The sequence below is a fragment of the Mirounga angustirostris genome, unplaced genomic scaffold, assembly GCF_029215605.1.
Source record: "Mirounga angustirostris isolate CCGP_5_RB_7025 unplaced genomic scaffold, mMirAng1.0.hap1 SCAF_12, whole genome shotgun sequence".
NCBI lineage: Eukaryota > Metazoa > Chordata > Mammalia > Carnivora > Phocidae > Mirounga > Mirounga angustirostris.
Window position 1 is genome coordinate 76,359,649 of NW_026991720.1, and position 17,665 is coordinate 76,377,313.

The window sequence follows — 17,665 nt, forward strand, 5'->3', positions numbered from 1 at the left end:
TGAGATGGAATCCTCCTTCCTGGGAACCTACCTGGTCTGTCCTATAGCAAAGGGGTTCTGGATCTGAAAATTGGTCAGGTCTGGACATTCTGCAAGAGAGTGTGAGTTTTATTAGGGCATTCTTAGCCTCCTGATCATCCAACCTGATTTCTGTTTGTGTTAAATAATAACCTATCTTTTCCCTAGGGTCACTGTGTTCTGTTAACCATTTCCAAGGCTTTCTATGAGTCAGTCCACTTTTGCTTTCAGTCCAGCCTTGCTGCTTTTGGGATAATTGCTCCAATTTTGTCTCTAATGGTTAAGTAACACCATATGGCCTCTATTATTTTGGGATTACATCCTTGACATTGCTATCAGGAAAACCATTTTAGTAACAGTGTATCCTCCTGTTATCCTTGCCCTACAGAGGACAGCTTCTACTGAGCTTCTTCATAATTCTGGTGCCCTTGGCACTAACAAATTTCTTACACTTTGGTAAACAGAGGGTCCTCCAGGTATTCTCTGTGGAATATAGTCATTTGTTGAGTTTTCAGATTTTTCTGGTTTTATGTAGTATACCTCCTCTAGCATGTCCACTTCCCTTAGCCTTCTCTGAATTCTTCTAGGTCTCCCATGGCATTTTTTTTGTCATTTTTACTTCACTTTGTGCGGGGTATTACCTTTTCCATGATTCTAGAGCCATCCTAATAGAATGTTAGCACCTAGCTCTTTGGGTCCTTGCTAGAATTTTAAATATTGAATCATGGAAATGATCACCATGTCAGTAAATTCTAACTTGATGTTCGAGTGAGTAGAAGGAACACCAGCCATTAACAAAGAGCAGTGAGCCACTTTTTCAGGACTAGAGAGTTCTAGAGCATGTGGGAGTTCAGTATATTTTAGCTTGTAGACATAGACTTGCCAAACTGAATCCTAAAATTCTCGCTCCTACTTAATAACAGATCTGACCTTGGCATAGAGACTTGTTGGAGTTGAGAATTCAATATTTTTGAGAGATTTACTACTTTTCTAAGTCCTGGGGTTTGATCCTCAGCATTAACTACCTGCAGGATGCAGGAGATAGGATTCTTTTTATATTTTACCAGGGAGGTCTTCTGGCTTTCCTACTTTGCCTTGAATTAGGAATTAATCACTCTCTACCTTTTTATATTTTTCTCTAATGCATTGGTAGCACTCAGGAAGAATGCTTCCCTGAAGCTCTCAAATGTCTGAGATAATACAATGACCAAAACATTCCCTTCTATCACCATCCTATCCTGGTGCACCAATGAAAAAAATCCCACATGCTAGGGTCTAACTGCTTCATCTGGCACCAGTGATGAATGGTGCCTAGACAGTGGATTGTATGGTTCCAAAATCTCATTTTAGTGCCTGTTGCCCAGCATTAACTTTCATGGTCATTTTCCCCAGACAGTAGGCTCCAGGATAGACATTACATGCAGTTGGTACACACGGTGGTACCAGTGATTCCTGTAAGAGATTTGGGGAAGTGGAAGTGGGCAGAATAAGAACTGGAATAGTGCTGTAATATCAGCAGAGGCTTCATCAGACCCCACTGAAACTCTGGAAATCTAATCCTTCAGAGGTATTCAAAACTGTGGCAAGGAGGTTGGATCTCTGTACCTCCACAATAAGAGAATTATTGGATGTTGTCTGTCTCTGGGGAGAGTGAGAATGGATTACCTTGAATGAAGCCTCTCTTTTGGAGGGGGGTGTTCCTAAAGAGGAGGTCATTGGTGACCAACAAAAGTCAGAACTCCTTGCTCCTGAAGGATGCCTGTGTTAGCCTTAAAGGGATGATTTGGGTGGCATCCCATAGTATCTACTTACAGGGTTAGGAAAACAATTCATATTGAAATTTTTGTACATTTGGTAACATTTTATGTTTTCTAAATCACAAATGAGAGCAAATGCTCTAATGAGCCTCTAAAATTTTCAGAACTAAAATTTGAAATTGGTGTTACATTTCTGTACATTGCTATTTTTTAAAGGAAAACATCCATGTATGTCCTTCTTGTATATGTATTCAACCTCCCATGAGGTTTTTATATCGAGGACATAGAAATACTGAGGTAACAAAATTGGATATACAATTGTATATGGCGTAGTTAAATCTATGTACTAATTTAAACATTTGTGAGAAAGTATCTACTACCACTGTTGAAAAGCAAGAAGTACTAATGACAAACTAACCAGTGTGAACAAGATTCCTATTAACCTAATGTCTTAAAATGTATGCCTCTTACATACATAATTTATTTGATGTTTTACATTTAAATGTAAAACATTTCTTAAGACGTAATGGTCCTTTTCCTTCATCTTTGAAATGGAGTTATCCTGCACCACATGAAGACCCTAGTAATAGCAAAAGAAAAACAAAATAAGTGCCATGATAGCTAAAATACTTCAATGAAGAGCTGATAATGAAATACTAAATACACAATAATTAAATTATAGATAGAACATTTGTCTAAAGATCAAACTTTAACGAGCTTAATTTAAATAAACTCAAATGGATCTCTTTTTTCAATATATACCACATTTTCAATGTGTTAAAAATAACTTTCCAATAAGTCCCAATGTGCCTTTTCAAAGCTGATGGAACATCACTAATTTGTTCTGCCAAGTTACATCGTTATCAAACATAACAGACGCTGCTAAGGATGCTTAATTTCCAAGGGTAAATAGAGGTCATTTTTTCTACTTTAGGCAGGTATGGTGGTCCATTAGAAATAATGCTGTAGTGGACACTACCCTTGCATAAATGCATGGGTGTTCAGGGGCAATTTATTTTTAGTATTAAAACAACCTTAAAAAAAGGTTTATTGTTGCTTTGAAAAACAGGTCACATCTTTTAATGGAAAATTCCACGTAATGTTTAAAAAAAAAATCTACTTAGAATTTTGGAGCACATGATATGTTTATGACCAAACTAATTTATATACTGACAACACCTGCATCCCACTTAGGATTCTTAATATTAAAGTAAAAACACAACTGTTTTACTCCTTATTGTGAGAAATATCACTGTTTTGAGGGTACTATTTTGATTAAATTACCTTTATTTCTGCCTTTATTCATTCAGACCTTATATAGCCCTTCATTAAAAACCCTCCATGATGTTGACCTCATCTGACTTTGCAAATGTAGTAGCTTCATAAATTCTATTTTCCCACCACAAAATGTTCCCTTGTTGGGTTTCATGAAATTGAGTATAAAGTTGTCTGTTAGATATTGACTGAGTTGATGAATTTGGCTGTGGGTGTCATTGTGTTCTACCTGCAAGTCACAATTCCCACGCAGGGGAGTTTCTGCTGTTAGTTCACTCTTAATCTGGAAGTTACTCTTACCAACAAAAGAAGGAGAATATAAAACTTTTTTTTTTTTCTATCTCTGCTGTGTAGGCAGAACCCAGAAACAGATGGCTAGAGAACACAATGTCCTAAGATTAGAGACAGAAAAATTCAGGTCCCCCCAAATAGAAGTCAGTCCACAGAACCAAGTAATGCAGGCCAGACATTTTGTAGAGCATAACATAGAGGCACAAAGCTACTTTAACTATCACTTGGGTTAAAAAACAAAAAACAAAGCTTGAGGTGATCTTCAAACAGAGACTGAAGAAATCCTGCAGTGCAAGGATGAGCACTCAGCATAGAATGGTGGGGCATGAGGACAGTATGCCCCAAGAGCACTGAAACCTGGAGGAGAGACTGTTGTCTTAGAAACTTAACAGATTATTAATGTTAAGAATCACAAGGACGAACCACGAGAGACTATGGACTCTGAGAAACAAACTGAGGGTTCTAGAGGGGAGTGGGGGGGATGGGTTAGCCTGGTGGTGGGTATTAAAGAGGGCATGTTCTGCATGGAGCACTGGGTATTATACACAATGAATCATGGATCACTACATCAAAAACTAATGATGTAATGTATGGTGATTAACATAAAAAAATGCTCATGCCTCTCAAAAACAAACAAACAAACAAACCACAAGGCTTTCATCACTTCCTGATCAAGTTGGAATTGGAAAATCCACAGAACTCTGTTCTTGCTACTATATGATGTATAGAATTACGTTTTTGTTGACTTTATATAGGTACTTACTATAAAGTATGAGTTGAGTCATTCTCAGCAAATCCATTTGTTATCTATATAAAGTACTGAGGTAAAGAAGGATCCCTGGATAGGGCAGGCTTTTCTGACAATTTCAAGTACCTGGAGAGGACACAGCTAAGTCAGTAGTAGTCACTGCACTTGCTGTTGTAATCGGTTTCATTTTGACTGGCTTCACATTGATTTGGATATACTCTATGCTTTCTCCTTTGTGCCTCTGCTCAGGTTATGCCTTTGCCTGGAACAACCTTTCTGTCATTTGCACAAGTCACTACCTTGCCTATCTTCTTAAAGTTTAGCTCAGATGTGATTTATTTATTCATTTATCCTTCATATCTATATGGAGTGCCTCTTAGGTGGCTAGGAGTCAACTGACAAGAACCACAGAGGAATAAGGGAATGTAGATACAGGCAAAGATAATTAAAATACACTAGAAATGTAGCAATAAAATGTAAATTTTTATTTTGTAAGAATCTGAGGAGGGAGCAAAAGGAAGTAGGATAGAGTTTTATTTTCAACAGGAGATAACACCTGATCTGTGTCTTAAGATCTGGTATTAGTTGGAGAAGGTAGGAAAGCATAAACAGAAAATCATGAGGAAAGGGACAGTATTTGTAACTAATCTGATACTTGTAGATAAATACAAACAATTTAAAAACAGCATGAGTAGTGAGTCAAGAAATGATGAAAGCTGAAACTAGAAGGGTAGACAGGTTGACCGCATAGAGGTCCTGGATAGTATTATGAAAAGTGAATTCTACTTGGTAAGAAACTGGAATTCACTAAAGTATTGAAGCTAAGAGAATGGCAGGGTTGAGTTACCAAGAACATCTACTCCTATAGCTGAAGTAGAGGAGAACAAAAAAATGACCATGCTGGACAGTAGCAGATCAAATGAGACTCACTTCTGTACTTATGTCAGTATGACATAGGAGGACAGAAAGTTTAAAGGAGGAAGATGACGAGTTTTGGTTGCGCACAGTGAATTTGAATTGCCTAGGCTACAAAAAAATGGGAATCTCAAGCAAGTAGACACATACTTAGGGAACTTAAAAGGAAATGTTTCTTGGAACATAATTATTTAGGGTAAGCAACTTAAGATCACTGAAGCAGAGTAAAAAGAATAAAATTTTACAACAAAGGTGGAAGAAGTTCTTAATCTTACTTAAAAATATTTACACTCTATAATGCCAATAGCATTTTGTTAGGTACAGTAATCTGCCACAGATCATATGGCTAGTAACAACGGAAGTGAAGTTCAAATACAGGACTTCACACTGCCAAAATTTGTGCACTCTCCTATGTATATGCGTGCATATTAGTGTTAAAAAACAAAATTCAACTGAGTAAATTTGAAGGTCTAAGTGACTTTATTAAGTGATACATAAATTGGGCAGCATCCCATTTAGCAAGTAAAGGGGAACTCCCAGGAGCTGTACAAAATGAAAGGCTTTTTTTTTTTTTTTTTTAAATAAGGAGGTGGGGCAAGAAGTTAATATTTCAAAGAAAATGATTGTTTTAGGGAAGGTCGCTTTCTCTAAAAGGGTAAGGGTAGAGGCTTTTAACATGCAGATTATCTCATTTCTTTTGTCACAAGAGGGGGCTCCTGTGACAGATTATCTCTCTGATTGCTGATCACTTACCATGAAGACTACATTTCCAGGGAAAGTTGAAAGTGTAATTAAATTAGGTATTAGGCTCTGGTTTGGGGGCGCCTGGGTGGCTCAGTTGGTTGAGCATCTGACTCTTGATTTCAGCTCAAGTCTTGATCTCAAGGTCCTGGCATCAGGCCCCACATCGGACTCCATGCTCAGTGGGGAGTCTGCTTGAGGATTCTTTCTCCCTTGCCCTCTGTCCCTTCCCACCCCCCCATTTGCATGCTATCTCTCTCTCTAAAATAAATATGTAAATCTTAAGATCTATAAGGTCTGGTTTGGTGACTTGGCCTAAGTGACACCATTTTGGGCCTGTGGTTTTCTTTTTAACAACACTAGAATCACAAGATAATTCAAGTAAAATTCTTTTAACTACATTTTTTTTTTTTTTTTGGAGAGGTAGTTCTTTATTTTACCTTTAATTTCCTACTGTAGAGCAAGTCAAATCTCAGAACTAAAGGAAAAATCCAACACTGGTTCTGAAGGGAAACCCATAATTTTTATTTCAAGCTATGTGATATTTTAACTCAAAATAGTCATTTGGATGACCTTGAAAAGTTAGTAGATTTTGTTCATTTCACTTTTTAAAAAATGTAAATAAGTAATTGGATCACAAAGATCATATTTGTTAAAAATCAGTGACATGATGGGAAGATCCATTTGAAAAAATACTTCTAAATCCTGGGGAGGGAGAGGTTTTTTTTCTTTGGATAGAAGTTTATTAACATGTATACTTCATATATACATGGGAGATACCCAGAATGAGTAACTCCCAGAGAGGCCCAAGCTAACATTAAATACTATCTTAAGTAATGACAAAAGAAAGATGGGTGTGTGTGTGTGTGTGTGTGTGTGTTGGGGGGGCATTTATTCGAGGTTACCAAGAAAAGCACAGTAAACAAGGGTAATGTTAATTTGTGCATTTAGGTCCTTCTCAAAAAAAAAAAAAATGTGTTTTGGTAGTCTTTCTCTGCTTGGCCTACAGAGGGAGATATCCTTAAAAATGGCAATTCCCTTTATAAATGTAGATTTTCCTTACAAAAGGGGAACTTCTGTGTTCTTTATATGATGACAGTAAGATACTTATTACTAAAGTATGTTTGATTTTGTCCGTATTAAAGTTTGCAAGAATCATGGAGTAGAACAAATACATGGATTGAAAAAGATGAAAGATATTTCTTAGCTATGTGCTTTATATATTTATTGATGTGACACGTTAAAATAATGCTGTGTTTATGTACACGTGTGTAGTTGAGATTTAAATTAGTGAACATGTGGTCATCGATTCAGAAACTTCATGCTGGGCACAAAAAAACAATCATGATTGCTTGTAGGACATGTTGAAGGTGTCCTCAAAGAATCTGCCAACTCTTTAAATATAGAGATACTATACTAGATACTTAGTTAAGGCCATTGGTATGCTCTGTTAATTCAGACCAATCATAATCCAATAGCTCAATTTAGACATCAGAAAAGATGAAATAGTATTACCTAAAATAGAGTTATAAAAATTTTGTGCTAAATTAAGGAGGTACCAATGTGTCCTATATTACTGATGTGGGAAACAAAGGCAGAAGAAAAATTATTAAATTTCCTTATGACCTACGGCCCACTGACAAGTCCTTGAAATAGGCAGAGTGACATTCCTCTAGGGACTCAACTACTACCTGGATGTTGACACTTTGCTAAGGGCAAAAGGTAATCTTAGTCTGACCCCCAGGATCCTATAAGTCTACTTTAACTTAAAAAAATTCCTTTGGAAACTTCCTTTATCTCTACCCCCCATCCCAAGATACATGTTGCTAATCAGTCCCTGAGCATATGACCCACTGATACACATTTGAAGGGTCTCATGACTAAGGTTTTATTAGACAGTAATAAATGACCATTTCCTAACAATAGCTAGCCCCCTCAGAGGTCCTAGAAACCTTGCTTCCAAAATTCCTTAGAGACTTAGGCTATCCCTAACCCCCTCCTAACTTGGGAGTATATAATGGGCCACTCTTTATGATCCCAGTGCAGCTCTTTCTGCCCATGGATTCTGTCCCTGTGCTTTACTAAAATCACCTTTTTGCCCCCAAAGACATCTCAAGAATTCTTTCTTGGCTGTCAGCTCTGGACCTCACTAACATTCCAAAACTACATCATTTGGTGACCAGGAAGGGACCCCTCTCACTCCAGAGAGCCTTCTTTCGGTTTTCACCTTCACTTAATAAACCCACACTTAGCCCTTTGTGTCTGTGAGATTGATTCCTCAAGACAAGAACCCTGTAACACTACTGAGTCAGGGTCTGGGTGTTGAGTTTGTATGAGGCCCCTGTGTTGCTGAACCAGGCACTTGGGCTCTCCAAGCAATAGAAACTGACAAGAGGCCAAACTGGAGTCTCAGGCAAGGCATTATGGGGGCTTAATTTTCAAAACAAGGGAGGCAGCACAAAGGAAAGACTCCTCAGGCTGACTCCACAAGGAGAGGTCGGGGAGAGTTTTTTAAAGAAGGCTGGGTGGGAAAAGAATGACCTGGAGAGGTAGGGATTTATTAGTACCTCTGCACTGGAAGATCATGCTCTTTATGCATTGCATGTCTAATTAATGTGTTATATCTCTACCCCTGGGTACGATTTTTATTATTATAATGAGGGAAAAAGTCAGTGAAAGTTCAGCACTGGGTTCCGTCTTGGCACAGGTTGCTTTGGTTTGGTTTCAGCAGTCTTGGTAGTGAGCATCCTCTTTTCAGGAAGCATCTACTTCTAGAGTTTTAGCTTTTTAAACTTTTTTTTTCTTGTAGAGGCAGCCAAAGAAGGCTGGATTTTGCAGTCAGAGTTGAGGGGAGTTAAGTCCAGTCCCTGCTCTGTCTCACATGTATTAGTAGAACAGACAAAAACATTTGCATAATAACACAAAAGGAAGATGACTGGAATGGTTAGGGATTAAGTAAAGGACCAACTTTGCCATTGAACTTGGGGGAAAGTACTGAAGTTGTGTAGTCAGAAATCACAAAACTTAACGAAAAGCTGGTAATTCTATCTTCCAATAACAACAGAAGGGCAGCTGTTCACAAGAAATTAGGTCTTGATTATCCTGAAATCAAATGAAAACCCTGAAGTCAAAAGTCTGCTTGATTTCAACAGGAAAATGGATTCACATTAGCTTTTCTAAAATACATGCCCCCCTTATTTATGCCTGTTTCTCTATGTGTATATTGTTGGGCATTTTCTACAGATTCAGATTTTACATTTTGTCTCTATAAGTTCACTTTGGTTTCTTTAATTTTTTCCTCTTTCCTGTACTTTGAGGGATATTAATGATTGGATTTCCTTTCAGACCTCCATGGCCTTGAACTGTTTCCTTTGTTGCTTGATCAGAACCAGTAGATAAAAGTCTTTTAGAGGATTTTGTGGCCATAAGAGAGATATTTTTTTCTCTATATCATATATGTATGTTATTTGACTTTAAGGGAGTCCAAGGTTGAATTTGTTTTGCTGGGGAGGGAAAAACTTTGCTCTGTCAACTGTTCTTCTAGCTTAGCTAAGAATTAAACTTATATGAGACAGATTAATAGGAGAAAACAAAATTTAATTTCATGTATATGGGTAATTTACAAAGACATGAAATTCCAAACATGGGCAAAATGAGGTGTATAGGTCATTCTGAATTAAGAAGGGAGGAAGAGTCTGGGACTTCAAAGAAAAGGAAAGTCACAGGAAAGAGTAAACATTTGGTAAACAAATGTATGCTGGGCCACACAGAAACAATGGGACAAAGAGAAGAATTCTAAGAGAGTTTGTTAAATTCCTCTTTGTCTACCACCCCTAGTTCATACTGTTATATAGTTATCTATGGTGTCATTCTCGTCCTGTAGCAGATCCTCTGTCTAAATTCTTTTAGGCAGGTGTGGGGAAGATAAAAATTGCTTCTTGAGTCTTTTGGGCCTTGATTTTTTCAGCTCAAGATAATCTACATGCCTTGTGGCCTATCTTGGGGTGGTCTGCCCTTGGCCCTTACAGTTCTTAAAACTATTAATAAAAATCTGAGATATGTTATCACAACTTCTGGCCTAATAACATAAGCCACAAATATCTTACATTCAGCTTTTAATAAAACTATAGCTGAAACGAGACGGCATCAAACTCAATGGCACTCGATGGAAAGGTCTGTGTAATTCAATAACAATTTCTGGTTTAGTCATTAGATAGCCATTGTTTAGATAAGAAAGAATATTAGTGTCTATATGAATTACTGTAAAATTTAAGTTAAATCAGTACTTACTCTGGATCAGATAATTGAGTTGAATTTTTATCTAAGTATATTTACTTAACTGGGCAAAGAGCTTTGCTATAATAAAATGTTTGTAGTAATAGTTGGAATGATTTTTGCCTTGTAGCCCTAAAACCACAATTATTTTTTAGGAGGAAATACCTTTGTTGGAAGGTGTGTGTGTGTGTGTGTGTTTTGTTTGAATGTTGGTTTTAAATGATTGGGTTCTTATACCTAAAAAATAAATACTTTTTTGTCATAAGCTTATTTTACACACAAAACTTGATTATTTCAGATACTATTAGTTAGCTCTAATGAATCCAACTGATAAAAAAAAAGACTTTTTGGTTATCTTAAAATTAAAATACAAAAAAATGACTGTGTAAGTAAAAATATTTTATTGGTAAGTAAAAATTAGTTTACAAGAGTCCAGTAGATGTACTTGTAAACCCAAGTGGGAATCTCAGCTTACCTCAGCATGGGATTTCTTTCTTTCTTTGTGCCAATGATACACATTTTTACTTGTACACCAAAATAAAGTATCAGTGATCATTTTATATACACATGATTTACTTGATTCTCTTAAACTAAGGAAGATAACAATAGCTATTGCTTTCTCTGGCTGAAACTATGGGTCATAAGATAAGTGTGAGGAAACTTTTTTACATTTTTCTCTCACTATATAGATGAAATTCAAGGTCTAAAAAACAAACTTAATTTCTGTGTATGGGGTGAGTGGGCCTTCTTATGAACAATCTTCTAAGACTTAATTGTCAAAATAAAATATGTGTGCAAAAATATTTCAGGTTATTAAACTTAGCAACTTATAAGAAGTATTAAAGTCTGGAAAATACAAAAGCAGTAGTAAAATGTGCCTCAGGGACTGATAGCACCACAGCAATATTTCTGGAACATCTGAGTTAAGTAATTCAGAGAAATGATTACTAATGGAATACTTTAATGCCAACCACTGTGATGAGTAGTACTAGGTACCTTCTAGAACTTTGACTGAATTAATTTTATCCAGTACTATTTTACTTAGGCTGGATATCATTATTTTAGATAATAACTTGCTTTTACAAGCCACTTGCTTTTGCTAGAAGCCCCTTGGGTGCACACACAATAAACTCTGTTGTACTGTTGGGGAGGAAGAAATTTTTCTGCCCTTCAAATTAAAATCAAATTGACATGAGAGAGATTAACAGGAGAAAAGCAAATTTAATAGTATACATAAGGGGAATCCACACAGACATGGAAATTCCAGAGACCGGCAACACGAGGCTTATATGAGTTAAGGAGAGGAGTGGAGTCTGAGGATACAAAGGGGAGAAACACCATTAGTGTGAAGGTAAGAGGAGAAGTTCGGAAAACAAAGGTTGTCCTAATACACAGATAACTTTCTTAGATAGGGGCACCTGGGTGGCCCAGTTGGTTAAGTGTCCGACTGTTGGTTTTGGCTCAGATCATGATCTCGAGGTTTTGGGATCGAGCCCTGCTTTGGGCTCTGCACTGAGCATGAAGTCAGCTTGGGATTCTCTCTCCCTCTCCCTCCTGTTCTCTTTCTCTCTCTCAAATAAATCTTAAAAAAAAGTTTTAGGTAGAGAGGAATCTCTGTTAATAGCTCCTTCCCTGATACAGGCAGGAAGTTAAGGGGGATATAGAGAGCTTTCTCTGAACTGGCTGGGTTTTGATTACTTTTAATTTAAAATAATGTTTCTGCCAAAGTGGCTAATCATGGGATAGCTGCCCTTTGCCCCCACAGTACTGAGCAGCTGAGAGTTCCAAACTGTACCACCCAGATTATTCTGACTGGTAATACCATCTTTTCAACTAAAACAAAATTCTATAATTTGCAGATAAGGATACCTGTTACCTCAATATCTTGATAATTTCTTGAGACTTTGATTCTTTTTGAATTGTCTTATTACAGCAACTAAAATAACTTGTTGATAAACTGGTTTTCCACTTGTGTGCAAAGGGACATTTCATTTAACTTCCAGTAAAGAAAATGAATTGACCTATGGGGATCTGTGCTTTGGTCATCAGCTTGGATATCTGCATTCTTTTGGAACATGGACACTTAAAAGGTATAAATGGGTTGATATAAAAGTTCCCTTTAAATTTAGCAGCCTGCAAATTTTTGAGGCAGTTGGCTTTGTAATCTAAATTAACCATATTTCTTCTTTTTTAACATTGGACTTTATATTTTATTTTTCCACATGGCTTAAATGAATGTTCCTTGCTCAAACTGCAAGACTCATTTTTAGATCATCGTAAAAAAAAAAAATCTTCAATCTTGTTAGTGTCTCTATCTATTCCCCTTGACACATTCACAGTCATAGAATTTAAATTCAGATTTCCATCTGTATAATCCCTCACATTTATTTAGTAGTGCAAAACATTTGAAAGCCTTATCCACATGTACTAATCATCAAGATGGTTCAGAAATTCCTGAATGATGTCTGTGCAGACCCATGCTAGGTTCCTTTTCAATACTACGATCTAATTGTTTAATGTTTCAAATATGTCCCCATGTATTAATATCCCTCAAGAAATTTTGTTTTCTCAGTTAAACATGAGAAAAAAGTGTGATATTAAATAGTTTAAAAGTACATTTCTGAAATAACGTAATGCATCTTTGAGCATTTATTTTGCTTATTATTCAGCTATATTTGTGCTCAGTTAAAGGTCCAAAACTTTTATGATTTGGTGCCAGATACTAGCATAAATCTGGATATTCCAAGGACTTGGATATAAAAGGTATTTAGTGTTTCTTAAAATGTCTTGAAAATACTTGTTATAATTTAACTTTTATCTACACTTGAAGAAATACAAGTTTATGATTTTATATAAAAAATGATGAAAACACAAAGTGGCATTTTATTACGAGTCAAAGCTATATAGACTATTGAGGGATTCTCGTGACATTGAGTTGAGTGGTAGACAAGGCGGTTTTTCCAGAACCAGAGCAGTTTTGTTGTGTATTCTGCTCAAATTCATTAGGTAAACTTACACATTAAAATATTATTTGAATATATTGATGTTGATTTTTGGATACAAAAACTTTAATCCCTTTGAAAGCAAATAATTACTGTATGAAAACTTCTTACTACCTAAAGTTAAAACTTTTTCTTTCTGTCCAGTTTGAAGGTTTATTAAGGGTTTAGGAACTCTAGCATAACATTGTATAATGTTATTGTATCAATATTATTGTGTTGTCTTAACATCAGAGAGAAAACCTAACTGTATTGTGCTTGATAAGAACAGTCATAGTTCAATAAAAATGCAATAGTCTTCTCACTTGTGAGGAGTTCACTTTTTTCCTCCAGAGAATCATCTCATCATTCCAATGTACTAAGTACACTGTGAATATTAATACTTTTCAATGAAAATTAAGCTAATTTACTGTAGAATACTCCTGACATAGCACAGCAGTCAATCCCCGCCACAAGCCAATATATCACCTCCTGACTGCCTTGGTCCCTGGTCTTGACAGTGTGTTCTACATGATCCTCTGTGGTAGAAACTAAATGAAGGACGATGTTTTAATAGTGTTTTCTCTTTATTGCTATCGCATCTGTCCCCTCTTTTTCTCCTCTTCATTCAACTTAGAATGAAAGACCTTCATTGTTCCTAAGTGGGTTATTATGAATTCATTATCTTTTACTTTATGAAGATCAATAGAGCAGTCTGCATATTTTTCCTCCACTGGATTATAATTTCTCATAGGCTTTCAGGAGATTTGTATTTTATTACAATAGAAGTGACAGTGTTTTATTGTATACTGTTTGTCATCTCTTTTTGGTATTTCAATAAATTATTCAATCGAGAGGCACCTGCCCTCCCTCTTCTATTTTTTTTCCCCCACACAGCAGAAATTTGTTTCTATTAAATCCCATGTTCCTCAACTTTGGTCACTGTTTTTCACATTAACTGACCGAATGACACAAGGAATACTTCTACATAGCTTAGACATTGAACTAGTCAAATCATTAGAGACAAAAGAAAGGCTGAACTCTTAAGTTTTAAACCATATTTTAGGAATTGCATTTAGAATTTAGAAAGTACTCATTATTATTCAGAATACTATGATTACTAAGTTGGATAGAAAATCACAACATCATTTTGAAAAAGATTCATTATAAAGCTTGCAGTTACTCTTGGTGCTGTCTTTAAAATTCAGAATGGAGGATTTCTTTTATTCTGAAATCATACTAAGGTTTGTCTAATACTGAAATCTTCACATAATCTTAGACTAAGTTTTACATAATTTCTGCCACCCCCAACATTATAAATTTTAATTCAGGATTTCAAAGAGTGTTGAAAGATAGCATCATGCGTCTTTCTTTGGAAGAAACATGTATTTTAGGTTATGCATTCACACAATCCCTTCCAGCCCCCCAAGCAATTCCTAACCAAATAGGGGCAAGCCAGGAAATGAACTCAAGATTTCAGACTATGTGCCCTATTTATGTGATTATGCTCTGTGCTATTATCATAATTCTGGGCCCCATTCCATTTTCTCAGTCCCTAAAGATGATTGGAGAGTAGGCAAAAGAAATAAAGACTGATTGCCATGGATTATCATTTTGTTTTTAATTTTAAACTGCAAGTCCACATTCTCCTTTGAGTCTCCTCCACCACTGAGTTGTTTCCCACAGTCACTTGGGAAATTTGAAATGCTGGATCTGCTTTTCTGAAACAGTGTACTGAAATAATCATAGGAACAAACTTTGTAAGGATTTGATGATGAGAGACAAATTCATTCCTTTTAAACAAATGAATTTGGGATTGAAAGTTAAGGCTAATTCTATGATAACATCATTCAAGGATACTGTGTTGCTAACAGAATGACAAACCATAAGACGAAAGGAAAATAGATCACTGAATATGTGAAATTCAGAATGTCAAGTTTTTGCTTGAACATTGAGACCATCAACTTGTCAGAGTAGTTTTTAGACAAAAAGCAAGGATTAAACAATTTAAACATTCATCAAATTGTCTTAAGATCTATATAATATTTTTATTTGTATATTTTAGGGATCATTTTGAGCAATGGGAGGTGTAAGGTGCTTTATAAAACAAATTTTGCTTTTATTATTTTAGTGATTTACTTCTATAGGTATGGAAGTCTTTATTTTTTTTCCCCTCATGATTTCTTGGTTAAATGGAAAAAGTTCAATTAGGAAAAAATTGATCATACTTAAATAAGAAGAAGAAACTTCTTGCCAAAAATGAGTAATTTTTATTTTACAGACTTTGATAACTAAGCTATTCTAGATTACTATAAAAGGTGTTCATGGAAGCAGGCATGCTCTAGTATTTTTTCATTATATTAGTTTATTTGCTTGTTCATGTGCTAAATATAACTTCATACATTTAGGACTAGAGAGATCAAGCTAAAAGGAGTTTTATGGCAACATCTTTGCTACTAAAGGAACAATAGGAACTTGAAATAATTATCTGAAATGCTCTCCAGGCAAGATCTATATAATGCTGGGTGAGCAAATGTTTCTGAGCTCTGTCCCAAGCTTGAAACCCAACATCAAGTCACTATAAATTTTAAAAACCATCAGATTATAAACATAGGTGGTTTTTTTTCCTCACAAGCAACCATGACCAAGTATAAATTTCCAGTCTTATCTGTGGGTTCACGTAGTCGATTGGCAATGGACTTAAAAACAAAACAAAACAAAACCTTGCAGGTTGAATTGCAATCTCATCTTTGCAAAAACAACTGTATGGACTTCTCAAAAACAAATGAATGTGTCAACTGCTGGCCATGCACTAAAAGATGGATGGCAATAAATCATACTGGGAGAATCTTCTGGTGAATTAAATCTGAACCTATGTGTCACAATGACAAAGAGCCTGCATCAAAGTCAGACCACAAGGAGCAGTAGCCAACTCTCCAACTCAGTGACTGTGTGACTAAGACAATAGAAGTAGCTATCTCAGTTAGTTGTTATGGGCATTAAATGAGATAATACATATTTTTTGTTTTGTATGGGGCTTGATCCATGGTTAGGGTTCAATGTATTTGCTACTGATGATGTTTATCCCATTGAGAAGTAGAATATAGTTTCCTCCCCTTGACTGTGGGCTAGCCTACCAGTGACTATTCTGACCAGTAGATTATGGGAGAAGTAATATTATGTGCTTTAGTCCATTTGGGCTGCTATAAGAAAAATACCATAAAAGCAATAAACATTTATCATAGTTTTAGAGGCTGAGAAGTCCTAGATCTGGGTGCCAGCAACATTGGATTCTGGTCGAAATTAGCTTCCTGGTTCAAAGCTTTCTATCTTTTCACCGTGTCCTCACATCATAGCAGGTGCCAGGGAGCTCTGGGGTCTCTTTTTTATGCGTACTAATCCCATTTGTAAAGGCCCTGCACTCATGACCTAATCACCTCCAAAAACTATCACAGTGGGCATTAGGATTTCATGTGAATTCTTGGGGGAAATGAGCATTTGGTTTATAGCACCATACTAGTTCTATGCTCAGCCTTTCAGTGGACTAGCAGCTTCTGCCTTAGGTCTTGGAGGCTTGACCTACCAAAACAGAAATTCAAGTTCCTCCTCTGGCTAGCAATAACACTGAAGGGCCAAGCATGTGAGTGAAAAGGTCATAGTGTACATACATCTCAGCTGAGTCTTGAGAGAACTCCAGACCTAGTCTTTACCTCATGTTGGTATTGGAGATCCTCAAGTGACAGCCATTTAGCTGAGCCCACTTAATCTACAGAATCATTGGAAATAATCAACTTTTGTGTTAAAATATTGCATTTGTTGTGCTGATAGTTGTGACACAGTAATAAATAATCAGAACAATATTTTACTATTATGGGCAGAATGAGAACAATGATTCAAAGACTGTCCACTTATTTTATAATATAGTATAATATAATATGCAATATAAATCTATGTAAAATATACTTGTGCACCTACTATACCAAGCACTGTCGAACTATTGCTGGGATTTTCCAGTGAATAACACAAAATTGCTGTCTTCAGGAAGACTGCAGTCTAGTTGGGGTCAGAGCAAAATAAGAGCTTTCTTGTATAGAATGTTCTGTGGCAGAAAGACTTGTTCTGACTATTATAATAAGTTATGGTTTATTTATTCTTGGGCTAAGATTCAGTATACAATGTGCAAGCAATATGTTGAGGATCATTTAATCCTTGAAGGCTAAAAGTAATTCAGCAATAGAATAAAAATGAACAAACCCGCCCGAAAAAAAAGGGAAATAAGGATAGAAAGATATTTCACCTTTATATTTGCAATAATATTTAGGTCTAAAATATTAATATTTACTTTGAGAAAATATATTCAGAATTCCTAATGTGATATAATTAAAAAAAAATTTTTTTATATCCCATTAGCTCCTCTGAGTGAAGGAACTGAATGTGCTCTACTAAGTTAATAGAGGGTACAAGGTGAGCTCCTGAAGAAACAAGTTGAGAAAATGCAGGAAAGCTATCTAAACAGTAAAAGATGAACATAAATTCAGTGTGGGAGAAAAAAAAAACAAATGATAAGAATGAAGGACGATAAATAAGAGGAACTCTAAGCAACAGACTTAGGGGTTGGACCTTGAGGAAAAAAAAAGGATGTCCAAAAAGAAATTTCCAACTCTGGG